This window comes from Lipophrys pholis (assembly GCF_963383615.2).
Source record: "Lipophrys pholis genome assembly, chromosome: 10".
In the NCBI taxonomy this organism is placed as follows: Eukaryota; Metazoa; Chordata; class Actinopteri; order Blenniiformes; family Blenniidae; genus Lipophrys; species Lipophrys pholis.
In genome coordinates this window covers 7,676,355-7,687,767 of record NC_137640.1, presented here as the reverse complement: position 1 = coordinate 7,687,767, position 11,413 = coordinate 7,676,355, and positions in this window count along the sequence as shown.

Below are 11,413 nucleotides of genomic sequence, written 5' to 3'. Positions count from 1 at the left end.
TTTTGCAGAAGGCAACTAAAATGTATACATATTGAATGATTATATTGATTGATAATAAGTCTCTTTAAAACATTTACTTTGAATATGGCACTCTTCTTTGAAACACATATGTTGAATTATAAAAAAATAAAAAAAAGTACAAATCGTTTTATGTCTTTATGTTTGTCTTAATATGTCAGTAAAACACAAGATATTAAATCAGAGTTTTAAGAATAAAGGCACATCTGACCAAGGTTAGACAGATTTCCATATTTAATGCTTTCAATTCTGAATAAATCAGAGCAATAAATGTGTAACTATCTACTCTTCTATATATAGAAGTTATATATAGTTAATAAAAATACACTGTTGGGTATTAACTATCAGAATATTGACACAAATCAATTAACCGATGATGTACTGTTACTTTTATCTTACTATTATAGTTTTAATTTAACACAGCATTGTAGGTTTTTAAACTTTCACTTTTTCAGATTAAATGCATCAATCCGGTGCACTGACTTGAAGGAATGCTTTGCCGTTAAACAACGGCGAACACACACAACAGTGTTCAATTAATGTGAAATGTAGAAATACCTTGTTTTAAAAATCAAGGAAAATCTATTTCTTCTTCATTAATGACAAGGAATGCAAATGCTGGGAAAAGACATCCCCCTAACCCCCCGACTTTCCCTGCTGCTGCTCCCCTGAACCTGTCTGGTCTCCACCTGAAAAGAGCCCTGCATTGGCACCACTCATAATCATGCATTCATATTCATAATCATGCATTCAGTGATTGCAATGAAATCATTATCGTTGGTTTAGAAGCAAAGTGAAGCGATGCAAAATCTAGAAGTATGTGCATTTAGCCTATATGATGGGGCAATATAATTCAGTACAAACACAGAATCTGTCCAAACTGCACATGCATGCCTCGCACTATTAATATGGGTAGAAATGCTGCAGAGAATCTGATGCAGTAGCAGTTTGTATCATGTTTTGCCAAAAGCAACAGCTTTGTTCTCTCACTTGTATCACTTGGTTATAATCCCTGCAGCTTTTATAGTCACCCCCCCCCCCCCATATTCACTCATTGTCAGGAAATGATGAACAATATCATGTTATGTCTATTTCTGCCCTTATCTTGTAAAAATAAAAACGCTGCACTGTCTCACTCTTAAGACATCCAGTTGAAACAACTGCATAAACCTTCTCTAAAGGCAAAAAGACCCTCTGGCTTGATTTGGTGTTTTCTTTACATTTCCTCGCAGCTTCAGACAATCGCCTTGAAGTGGACACAACTTCTTATTGTTTGAGAGTTCCTGTTTTCAGTTTCTGGAACTTACATGGGTTTGTATAGCCAGCAAGGCACATTCTATTGTAAGCTTATCTAAAAACAAAGAATTAACCGGCCTAGGGTTTGGAAAGTGTTGATTCATTGATATCAAATCAGAATATTAAAATAATGTCATTGTGCAATATCATATTATTCATAAATCACACAATGCATATTACCATCAGAAGATGGAGGCATCCTGATGGTTCAATTGCAGATGACAAATAAAAGAGGTTTCTTTTTTGCTACAAAGCAGTGATTATTTTTTCTTGACAGTCCGTGCTATTCTGTTGCCTTGTCAGCATGACATCTGTAGCACAGAATCCAGAGCGTCATCTTTTGGGTTAGGGCTGTTTTATTTCTGTTGCAGCTCCTTCACAAAAAACTCAGTTCTGACTGGAGCAGAAGTACTTGAAAAGCAAAGCCAAATGTCTATAATATAACAATTCTAACAACTATAAGCTCCTACTAGGCTACTAAGCTTGTACACGTCTTACTGGGGGTGTTTCTCATTGCAGGTTTGGCAGGGTTGTGCAAACTCTGCAAGTTCAGTAGGGAGGAGAAATTGATGAGATGAGACAAAGGAAGACGAATGGGGACCCAAAAAAAAGTGTTGCGTGTTGCAGACAGAGCTTGGTGGAGCCTCCATAGGAAGCCAAAAGGGAAAAGACCAAAGGTTGCGTCAACACAGATGCTTCTGCCTCTGTCCGCATTACGTCTGCAAGAGCACATGTGTGCATAGATATATCTGTGTATTTAGGATGACAACATACAACGAGAAGAGTGAGAGGACTTGTATGCATGAGTAGTGTGACTGTATGTGTGCTCATGATTTAGTTTGTGTGTGTGTGTGTGTGTGTGTGTGTGTGTGTGTGTGTGTGTGTGTGTGTGAAGGAAGTGATTCTGCAGGGTGGAGCCGTCTATCTGTGCTCCTCAGACATGCAGTATTGTTTTCCAATAGCCTTTGTTGTTCTACAGTAATTATTGACTGTGTTTGTTGTTAGAGTGGCTGCCACTCGATTAATTACATTGCCAGACAAAGGTACGGCACGGTGTGTCTCCTGACAAGTTCAAAAAGCACAATGCTGGTACTCTGGGTGTTGCAAGACACCAAATAATGAAACGTCCTCATGCAGTTTGAGGGAAAGCCTGTTTCTGAAATGTGGAAATATGATGCATTGGAAAACGTTCTTGGAAACCTTGGGTCAAGCCCTCTTATGTGGACGTTACAATGACACGTACCACCTATACCCATTGCATTTGATTAAACTCCATTTTCTCAAGTGCCAATCACAACATAGCCATTTATACATGAGCAAGCATTGGTGACAGTGGAAAGTGGAAAACTCTATTTCACCAAGAAGAAATCTGTAGCTGGTTCAAGGAGGTTAATCATTCAGATGCATAATATTAGTGACCTGCAGTGTTGACATATGAATGTATGTGTGCATGAACTATTCACTGAAACAATAGTCTCTTTGCATAGTGGCAGGATAATGCAACCTGCCACAAAGCACACACAAAGAAAAGTTCAGTAATGGTTCAAGCAACACAACGAGCTTTTGATTTGGACTCCAGATTTCCCAGATCAACGAGCATCTGAAGGATGTGCTGGACAAAAAGTGTGATCCATCAGGGCCCATCGTCACAACTTCCAGGACTTAAAGGATTTGCTGTTAACATCTTGGCATCAGATAGCACAGCACAATTTCACATGTCCAGTGGAGTCGGTGCTCTGAAGGATAAGAGCGGCTTGAGCTTCAAAAGAGGGACAAAAAGCAATATTAGATGGCTCAACTTGTCTATACTGATAGTACTTGAGAAAACTCTTAGGGCCAGTTTTCCTCAAGTTCCCTTCAGAAAAGTTATCATGGCCAGCTGAAAGATGGAGGACAAACGTCACGTAAATTCTATTGAGAAGCAGATTTACTGCAGCCTGCACTCGAGCATGTTTTAGTGGTTTCTGACATTCTGTTGTGGTCGAAGTAAAAGAGGTGGTGATGGCGAAGCTGGGGGGGTGTCTGGAAATGGGACCGGCAAAAGAGGCGGGAGGTCTGTGAGACTTTGTGAGAAAGTTTGTATTAAATTCGCGTTTCCCCTCATTGTGTGGCGAGCTGGCCTGGCTCCACACGCACTGATCCTGCTGAGCCCTGGGAGGCTAAGCAAGGGTGTAGCTCACACCTCTCTAGCCCCCCAAATCACCCCTACGACCCCCCCCCCCCCCCCAAATGCAGCTACAAATACCTGACCCTCCAAGTCACAACATGCCCCATGTTGTCATTTACAGAAACCCTTCCCAAGGATCATGGAGACCCAGGGAGATGCTAGTAATCCACATTTGATTGTTCAAGTGTCTGTGAGAGAGAAAAGCGCTTAAAGCGATGAAGTGAACAAGATGATGACTGACAGGGACACAGATTTTGAGATAGAGCATGTGTGTGAGAATTATTAGTTGAACTTCTATTCTACCAAGTAGGATTTCCCCCAAGATAAAACGCTACGAAGCCCGATAACTTCCCAGCGCGACATACATGTAACTCCTGATTGTGTTTACGCTCTCCCGTGGTCTGTCTGTCAACAAGTTTTTTCAGTCCAACGCCACATGGTGACATATTGACAGGTTTAGATACCATTAGCCAAGCTAGATATCCTGTATGAACAAGGGAGGGCTTCCTATTTAAAGAACTCCAAAATGGTGCAATGTATCGCAGACAAGTTGATCTATTAAGACCGTTTCACTCTGACGTTGTCAGATGACGCATGTTTCTCAAAAATGTTTTAATCTTTAGTATACACTCTGTTTCAAAAATATTCGATTACATAACTATTTTGGAGCCTTCACCATCTATTTATCTACCTCTTTATCTCCATCTTAAAACCAGCAATCACCAGGCAAGACTGGATCCGTAAATGGAATAAGGTGAATCTCACAAGCATGTCTGTAGATTTTGGGAGGAAGTTGAAGTATCCAGAAAAAAACCAAAAGCAGCTTGAAAACATGCGAACTCCAGTCAGGAAGATCCAGTCCTGGAAACCAAGGCCACAGTGTTCTCATTGTGAGGTGATATTTTGGACCAGTTTATCCACCAGCATTCATCATGTCCCGTACAAACTGTCTATTGTTGGTATGTTGATTATTTAGCAAAATTATGTGAGTAAATCAAAGGTCACTGGAAAGATTTTCTCTTATCAAAATCATCTGAATCTGTTGCGACAGTCATGAGAATAAAACATTATGCACAGAAAATATTTGTTGATATCAGTTTAGTATCCATTTTAACATGATCTGGAAAAAAAATATTAGTTACTGCTGCTATAATGTAAATGATTTTGTTTTCAAACTGCCCGTTACTGAATTGTTCCTATGTTGGTGTTGTCATGATAAATCACCTCAGCTGGGAGACATTAGTCAGATCAACTTAGTGCAGGAAGAGGGTCAGCGTAAAAAGCGAATCATAGGACCTTGACCCCCCCCCCCAAAAATTTAAATGATAGAAATTGAAAAAAGTAGCAATTTTGCATTTTTTGACAATATTTCCTGATATCAGTTGTAATGGGGAATATTCATTTATACAGGAAGAGCATCTAACAGAAGAGCTGAAATCCTCTTGCATAATGTCACACTTCTGAACAGAACCAGATGCACGTCAAGACAAATACTTTCAAAAGCACGCAGACTTAAATCTGTTAATGCCTTCCCATGAACACACTCCACTGCCACAGCTGTAATAATGACGGCAGCCAATTCCCCATCTCCTCAGCCAAGGCACATGAAGACAGAAGAGTACTAAGATCACGGTCCAAACCCGAGGTCCAAGCATTTGTCGCATGTTGCTTCCTTTTCTCTCCCCCTTATCCTGTCACTTTCCACTATGTGTACTTTCTCACACCACTGAAACAACCTTATAGGAACAATGCCCCCAACAGATGGATCAACACACGTAATACTGAGGAAATTCTTTGACAGGAGGTAAAAATATATATCATCAGCTTGGCCACGGGGTGAGGATGATGATTTAATATGCTAAGATATAGAGGAAGTTGCAGTCTATAATATGTCATTGTATCTTGCATGCAGATGCACATGACCACTCGTTATCTCCTACCTCTTCATACACATGGACAGGACCCTGCCCACTGGGATGGGGGTGTGTGTGCAAAGTGAGTTACCAACGCATTTTAGGGCCTCAAGACTCCAGTTTCAAATTCCACCTGACAGGAACTCTCCATTTCATTGCTCTCATTTCCTCAGGCTCCACCGGCACTCTCATTACCATTATAATGCACTTATACAGACATTAACTCGATGGTTAATTCCAGGCCATAACACACGCAGACGATTACATAGCAGGCATGGTATTACCAACACAACCCTGCTCCAGTGTAGACAATGTAAACAGTGGACTGAATGCTGTTGCTCAACAACAAGTGTCTTTAGCTGTGTGAGAGAGAAAAAACTAACTCAAGGCAAGCAGAATATACTGTATGTTTTGGGTTTTTAAGACATAGAAATTATACAAACCTGTTTTTATTAGTGGCAATTAATGCTGTTTAGCTTTCAGAGAGGCAGAAGAAAGTTTTATTGTTTTTTGTTGTTGTTTTCCCCAGCACTATCAAAACCGATGTGGTAAATAATTAGCGTCCCTTGTAACAAGGGTTACACTATATTTTCTAGTTGTCTTGTTGTTGTCTGTCCTCCTTAAGGTCTGCCCCATGTTAGCATTTGTAAAAATATTGAATTAACACAACCTTATTAAACTTGTAATATAATTTGATTTAAATAATGTGCAGAAAGAAGTGGCTGTGGCTCAGTTGGTAGAGCAGTCATCTCCCAGTCGGAAGGTTGCAGGTTTGCATCCCCCATCTCCACCCGTCCACATGCCTTGGGCGAGACACTGAATCACAAATTGCCCTGCGAGGATCCCAAGCCCACAAGTATCTTTTCGTTATACTAATTCAGCACATGCAAATTAAAAATGGTTACCGACACGCTGAATACACTGCCACACTTATGTGACACTTGAAACCATGTTACATCCTGAAGAGGGTGAGATTCTCAATGCATCCATGCTGTGTGGGCTGTTTTCACATACAACAGATGTTAATGTTTAAAGACACGCTTCTTATTTAATGCTTCTCATGGGAATAATTAACCAAATCTCTCTGGAGGGATCACATGTCCTGACTTCATTGTTAAATTATAGCACTGTTCCAAAATGGGTTGATTTTAAAAGCGCAAAAGGTTTATTGTTATATCTTCTCCAACATATGGACCAACTCTCCTGAACAAAGCAGAGAGGAATTACTAGCATTTGCCTTCCTGTTCTGGAAAAAGAATATTCCTGTAGCACAGAAAGCCAGTTGATCATTCTGTGAGGTACAAAATGCTGACTTCATAATATGTTCTTTAAGAAAAGTAAAACTCAAAACTTGTAAGCTTTGACCTTGATTACATGTATATACAGTACTTTACTGCCTGCCCTCCACAAAAAAAACAAACAGTTTGAACATATTTCTATCTTACTGAATGAAAATGTAAAAATATCCACACCTTGTAGATGGATACTACTTACTGTACATGACATTGTGTGTCAATACTTGATGGGGCATGCACTTTAATCTATGCAGCTTCATCCCATAACAGTGAACTATGATATTAACAGCGAGTTTGTCTTGAGCCCCCGACCACAAACCAAGGTTTACGTGCTCAAATATCCAGTTTCATTGTGTTTCTATATACAATTTAGTCACATAAATGGTGTCAAATCTATAATCCAAAGAAGTCATAAAAATATGAAACATGGAAAATACAATCAAACAAAAACCCAAAAACTTTTGCTAACTTTCCATAGATTTCCTTGGAACTTCAGACTTTTTATAATTGACTTCATAAAGACTTTATAATCTCTAAAGTTTTTGGAACAGTGTTCTGCAGCTTGGGCATCTCTGCCTCTATGAAATGACCTTTTAACAGTTTTGTTTCAGACATTTTTACCATGAACCTTATTAGTTGTGAAATGCTTCATGAAATTCTTTTCTCTCCAACATCTCCCACCTTCTCTTCCTGGCCCAGTTTTCCCCTATTCCCTCTCCATTACCCTCCATAAAATAGTGGTATTTTCCTTCATCTCTGATTTTGTACTTACCTGTGGTGTCATCTCATTCACCACCTCGCTTTAAAACTTCATTTTTACAATAGATTATTATTTGCAAATATGTAATGTAGCTGGAAAGGATGTTATAAAAGCCGTTGCTGCATCTCTGCCTCTCAGTTAATATCTTACACTTAAACAAGAAACTGTAGACAAGTTATTTGGCTTGAATGTGCTCAATGCATTTTAAAATAAAATTTTCAAAATCTGACAGATTCCTTTTGTTTCAATAAACACATCCTGCATTCATTTTAATTTTAGGCCATATCCCTACTGCTTTTTTTACATTGTGGTTGTAAATACCGAGTTTGCTCATGACTGCAGTTTTCCTGGGGGAAAAAAACAAAACAAGATCCACAATTCAGCCCCCTCACAAGTGACCCCCTCCACCAACCCCAGTGTCCTGATCTCCCTCCTGGGGTAAGGCCGGGACACAGGGAATGTGGATGGGGTGGATGGGGTCGCCAACAGATGGCGAGCAGTGTGACCTGCCGGTTCGATACCAAACAAAAACCCCCATGCTGTCGGGATGTGGATGCATGTTGGTGTTCTAGTCCCCACTGACCCTGCACAGGTACTGCACACACACACACACACACACACACACACACACACACACACACACACACACACACACACACCTCATTAATGGTGTTATGGAAAGCCTCTGGATCAGCCTGAGGAAGCCCTAATCATAACATCGTGGAGTCAACCTGCAGGTCTAATGTGAAAAAAATCACTGAGGATCAGCACGGGATCGCGGGGATAATACTGTTTGAGGTGATCGGCAGACAAAGCTGAATTAAATTGAGAGGAGGTAATATTTTCCAGGACAGGCAACATGGACTTGCTATTGCTGGGTTGTTTAGAAAAGGCAAATGTCACACACAATCTGATAAAGTTGAGAATTTCAGTTTGTTTTCAATTTCAGAGAAAGCACTCAAAAGAATGAGGCAGTGTTTTAGTCAATACTTCTATCATTCTGTTTGTAGTTATAGAAATGCAATTATAATGAACTCCAAATTATATTCTCAGAAAAAAAATTATCTATTTAAAATCCATCTCCTAAAGAGACTTTATCCAACTTAAGAGTCATTGGTGAAACTGAAGCCAATGAACATGATTGCACATGGAATTTGAAAGAAAGAAAGAAAAAAATACAATGATGGATAGTTTTGGTGCTGAATCCACTTTGGTTCAGTGATTAATGTGGACTATTATGCAAACTGGACCTTCAAATCCTAATCACAGAAATAGAATATGTGTTCCAACAGAACATTCAGTATTAAGGAAATTGTGGAAAGGGAGTGGTACTAACTCCAGCCAACATGTCTCTGGAATAATATACGCTTTCTGAGGAAGTTGAATAACACACAGAATGTTGAGTGCTACGGCAAGATTTTGTGCAAATGGACATAGAAACTAAAACTGCAGATGCGTCAGTCGTCTGATTCAACAATGTGTCGTCTGGGGAAATGACGTGGGATGATAAGTTTAAATGATTTTCAACCCAGAAGGAGCCACAAGTGAGAGTTGAAGACAGCGAGAGCGTGAGTAAGAGAGAGAGATGGATGAGCTGTTTTTGCTTGTCCAGAGTGTCCAGGGAACTTGAGCCAGATTCAGGAAGAGGTACTGCTGCTGGAGGCTGATATGTGTGTGAAGGAAGTGGAGGGAGCGCCGGGGCAGGAATCACCCTACAGGCAGGAAAAGGCCTGTGGAGGTGATGGCGGAGGGGTGGAGGTGGAGGGGTCTCGGCTCCTGTCTGATTCAACTTGCCTAACACGCACACACACACACACACACACACACACACACACACACACACACACACACACACACACACACACACACACACACACACACACACACACACACACACACACACGGGTTCTTGTTCCCATCAACCAGTAAGAAGAAGGGATACAGTGCTGGTGCCAAAGCATGCATGCACTCCCAGACACTGAGGAAGTGTGTGTAAGAACACTTTTTTTTTTTACTACATGCAACAATGAATACATTAGTGCTGCCAAATGCAGATTATGCCATTGTAGGATATCCACTTTTTACTGCCCATGTTCTTTTCTGAGTACCAGGAAGCTATAAGGCCTACAACACCCTGTGTCCTTCCACGGGCCTGTGGTATGCAAATACATTTGTTCAGAAAAATTATTCATTGGTTTGGCCTGGCGGCTTGATTGAAACCAGAAGGGTTTACAAGTGTGCCATTCGGCATTTTTGAAACCAGTGCTTGGTTAATTTGAGACACTTGTGACTGATTAAACATTTGAGACAGAAATACTGGCTCCTCAAATCCTTTTGTATGTCAGCGTTATGAGGAGTTATCCTGCAAAAACACTGCTTTGGCAATTATTTATCAGTAAAAGTTAGACAGCAGTTGGACACGGTCCTTAAGTAAAGATTACAAAAGCGTTCACGAACAGCTTTTGTGGATTAAAAAAAAAAAAAAAAAAAGTGTTTTTACGGTATCTTGTGGATTTACACAAAGCTCACAACAAACTTTGCACAACACATTGTCAACATGTCAATAATGTGGTGTGTAAAACAGATTAAGAATTTGCAAAACATTTGGAAAATTTTACAAATGATCTGTCTTTAACGTGAACTAAATGTAACTATTGGAGCTATTGCAACTTAAGTGCTGTTTAGGACTAGGTTTATATTCACAGTATGCCACAAAAGTTGCTTTCTGGTTTTTTTCAGGTGTCAGTTTGTAAGTTGTGAGGCCAACAGCCTTTTTAGTTAGTTTTTTTTTTTTACCAGTTTATTGTTCCTATACCCATGAGCGGCCAATTGATGTATGGGTGTTGCAAAAATTGCTGCCATGCAAGAAGTTTTTTTTTTGGTCCCGGACGGCAGTTTTGTGCGAGTTTGAGAGAATTCTAATAAGATTCATGCTTGACAAACTTTTGCAATGAAAGGCCTGCTACTGCCACGGCTGGTAAAAACACAAAACTTCTGCAGTACATGTAAACGCTGAGCCAGGGAAAGTCCATATGGACGGACGTGTTGGAACTCAGCATGGGTAAAAGCTCAAGCCAAGAGTTGCTTCAGGGAGTGATAAAGCTCTACTGTATTGAAGGCTGTTCAAATGCTTCAAGCGGAAGATTATGTTACTGATGTGGAAATGAGTGAATCACTTTTCCGTCACTGCCAAAATGAACCTTCACTCCTGAAAAACCTGCGCTTCGGCAATGAGTTCGTCTTTCATTACTGTGATCTGGTCAACTGACACAACTGTAATATTAAAGCAGTCTTCACAACAATGAGTGACACTCCGCAAAGCTCGTGATTTGGTGTGAAATGACAAGCAAATGGCTGATTGGACTATTGTTCTTCAACAATTCATCTGGGAACTTGACTTTATGGGTGAAATTGGCAGGTGCCAATTTAAAAAAAACCCTGAAGAACTGGCAACGCGTCAACATAAACTGCCAATGCTGATGGCCTCACATCACTTCGGCTGATACCTGAAGAGAAGTAAACAAATGATGAATTTTGGGACATTCTTTTTGAAACTGCCATGACCGGAGTTACGACTGCGGTCGTTTCTGTGTGGTTTTGGTTCTGTGTGTGTGTGTGTGTGTGTGTGTGTGCTTCTCTCTGGTCAATTAGGTATGTAAATTGAGCTGTGCCGCCCTGATTGGCCAAACCCAAGAAGTACTCGGTATATAAAGAGGAATGATGAGGTCACCAGGTGGCAGAATTTGGATCAGAGGTCAAACAGTGAGAGTGTTATGTTTGCTGTGTTGCTGCTTATGTCGCATTCCAGTAGCTTCTAGGCTGGGACCAACAACATAAACCCTCACATGTAAAGTAGGAACATGTAAACTCCTTACAGAAAAGGCCTGGCTCCAGCTTGAACCGTCGAGCTTCTCTGAACGGCCACACCACAATGTGACCTTGAATCAACACCTGACATTTTGAT